Consider the following 3,199-nt stretch of genomic DNA (forward strand, 5'->3'; position numbering starts at 1 on the left):
CCGGTGCTCTCCAACCTGGCGCTCTCCATCCCGGCGCTCTCCATCCTGGCGCTCTCCAGCCCGGTGCTCTCCACCCCGGTACTCCGCAAACTCGGTGTCTTCCAACCCGGTGCTCTCCAATCCGGCGCTCTCCAGCTCGGTGCTCCCCCGCCTGGCACTCTCCAGCTCGGTGCTTTCCAGCCTGGCGCTCTCCATCCCGGTGCGCTCCAACCTGTCGCTCTCCAACCCGACGCTCTCCAGTCCGGCGCTCTGCAGTCCAGCTCCGCTACTCCCCAGCCTGGCCGTGTCATAGATACAGTCCAGCAGTGGGAACGCATGGATATGTTTCACTTGGCGTTGGGTTTAGTTTTGTCAACACGCTGTCGTATTTTTACGACAGCGTGTTGACGTGATACTTTGACCACATACGTGGTCAAAGTATCATTGATTGAAGTACTTAAACCACTCCTGCATCTCACCTGTGAGAGCTTCACAATCTAACCAATGTGGTAATCATATGGGTTTGAGGAAGAAGAGCCGAGCTGGTATATATATATATATATATATATATATATATATATATATATATATATACATATATATTGGATGTAACGTTAAACTGGCGACTAGCCCAGGGAATTAGTCTGAAATGGAATGGTTGTGCCAAAAAACACCCATTTTGCTGGACGTTGGCCATTGTGGTGCCGGGACCATGATGTCTGCAGCAAGACGTGCTGAGTGACGGCTCTGATTCCAAAGTCGCCACTGCATATAATTCGGTCAAAAATACCTTCATTTGAGGCTGCGTGGTATTTTGTCACTCACTCATCTGTTACGGCCGTACTTACCGGGTCGAATCCAAGATTCCCGTCGCTCAGTCTGCGAAACATTGCACCTGGCGCAAGCGATCCTTTCAGACATGGACGACCCTGACCCAGGCACCAGCGCACCGCGCTCCGTCTCCGGTGCTCCCCAGCCCAGCATCAGCTGTGTCGCAGGAACAGGTCAGCAGTAGGAATGCATGGATAAGTTTTAAATAGTGCTTCTGTGAGTTTCATAAATGGGTTACGTGATTTCAAACTCAACTTCTATATTACTATATGAACCACGTTAGTGCTATGAGTACAATTTGACGTATGACCCTTTCAGCGGCGGAACCCGTCTCGATGGACGGGCTGTGAAAGACTATTTTAATGATGAAAACGATGAAAAAGTTGTTTTTTCTTTCATAAAGTAGGGCTAGCGTACGCAAACGAGAGGTCCCTTAAGTCCTACACCGAGTCCCGAAAGAGTCTTGGAACAGAAGCTGCGCCAAATGCAAGAAAGCACTAAGGTGCTGGCGTCGTGAACAAGTTCCACGGTCTCAGTTAAATGGGGCGTATGTTACGCAAGGGATGGGTTGCGGTAAGATCGTAAGCTTGCTGAATGATGTCATTTGAGAAACGGCAAGGTCTGTCGTCTTAAAACGTGCCCCGGGTGAGGATCGAACTCACGGCCTTCAGATTATGAGACTGACGCGCTGCCTTCTGCGCTACCGAGGCCTACGACACATAAAATAAGTCATTAAACGAACGCCGCACGCCTCCTCTAATGAAGGGGTGTTCAGGCATCAAACTGATGGAGGAATTGGAGTGGGTTGTTGGTGAAAGGGGTAACCAGGGTTCGATCCAGCGGGAGAAGACCAAGCCCTGATGCTACCTTCGGGCTCCAAAGGGGCCATAGAGGGTCGAACAGACGCAGTTACTTGCACAAAACGCAACAAAATTGGACGTCGTCGCGTTTCCAGGCGGCCAAGAACAATCACAAGCGAAAGTGGAGGGCCCGCGAGTAGACAACAGTTGCTCTTCATTAATTGAGACGGTGGTAACTGAGAGCGTTTAATGCTCATTATGCTGTACAGAAATCCTACAGTGTTCCCGGGGCCCTGTAAGTTCGCTTGCTGGGCCAATCCGATCGTTAAAAAAGCTTCTACGTTGTCCCTGATTTCTTTGTATTTGCTCGGAGGGCCCTGTGCTGTTGCTGCACCCTTCCTGCTAGCGTGTCAGAGCGCTCTCGTCAAAAATGTGCCTTCTTTTGATACTCTATCGCCCAAAAGGCTCTATACGCTTTAGCCGCGGTACACATATGTTAATCTGCCGGGGTAGTCTCATTTGTTCAGGGGCCCTTCACGTTGCTCCCCGTTAACCTATAGACACACTCACTATATACCCTCTATCGCTTGCTTAGGGCTCTACACTTCTATCTGAAGCCCATCTGGAACTTGCTTGGGCTTAATTGGTCGTTCGGGGCACTCCAAATTAGCCTGCTTGGACACATCGGATTGTTCGGAAGCTCTGCACATTGGGCTTTGGAGAGCCCCACTCACATGTAGGGGCCCATCTGCTCACCTTCTCGGGTACAATGGATTGTTCGGGGGCCCTGCATATTGGGTTTTGGCATTTCAAGGTAGGTCCCAACGTTCCTGTCAGTGGCCATCCGATAGCCTGCACGGGTACACTCGATCTTTGGGGGATCCTTCATACTGGGCCTTGGGTACTTTTAGGATACTTATTTGAATGGAGGCGCCACGCTCTTGTCTGGGGTCTTATCTGTTAATCTGCTTCGGCACTCTGGTTTACTCAGAGAACAATTTACGAGTTGACGGAAGCCTTTTTGTTGGCCTGTCAAGGCACCCAGATAATTGTCGAACACAGCTTTCGGAGCCGCCATAGTCATATGTGTCATTTCCGTTTGGTGCTGAATTTGTGACGCCTATTTCAATTGTGTATCATAACCTTCATGCATTTTAAAACCCAGGATATTTTGTACTCCTTCCAATCGAAGCAAAAATTCTGTATGGCTTGCTTTAAATAAGCTAGGCATTATGTTGGGGCTTGATTTTGATTGGTATTAGCAGCCACCTTTAAATTATTTTGCATGTTTTTCCGAAAACATTAGTCTCAAAACAACAGGATTCACCACGATGGCGAAACATGGATAAGTTTAAGTATGTGTGTACGCAGCCCGCTTATTTTTCTAGGGCGCGAACAGTAACGTGAATTCCCGTAGAAAACATCACATTCAAGAAACTGAAATTCTAATGGCCGGACTGCGATGATTTTTGGGATGCCTTAGACTATAGGTGCCCACAATGTTGCCTGCCCCCCCCCCCCGCCCCCCGCCACTTTTGACGAAATCCTGGATCCGACTTCAAGGTAGGTGATTTGCGGGGCTACAATAT

General features: G+C 49.2%; 1 non-coding gene across 1 annotated transcript; it reads right to left on the bottom strand.

Annotated features, from left to right (window-relative positions):
• Positions 1-1,447: 1,447 nt before the first annotated feature.
• On the bottom strand, positions 1,448-1,520 carry TRNAM-CAU (transfer RNA methionine (anticodon CAU)). Its single transcript has one exon. It is a non-coding gene; the product is annotated as a tRNA-Met (tRNA).
• Between the last annotated feature and the right edge of the window lie 1,679 nt (positions 1,521-3,199).

This window comes from Pollicipes pollicipes, unplaced genomic scaffold (genome assembly GCF_011947565.3).
Source record: "Pollicipes pollicipes isolate AB1234 unplaced genomic scaffold, Ppol_2.1 Scaffold_2180;HRSCAF=2547_pilon_pilon_pilon, whole genome shotgun sequence".
NCBI classification, from domain to species: domain Eukaryota; kingdom Metazoa; phylum Arthropoda; class Thecostraca; order Pollicipedomorpha; family Pollicipedidae; genus Pollicipes; species Pollicipes pollicipes.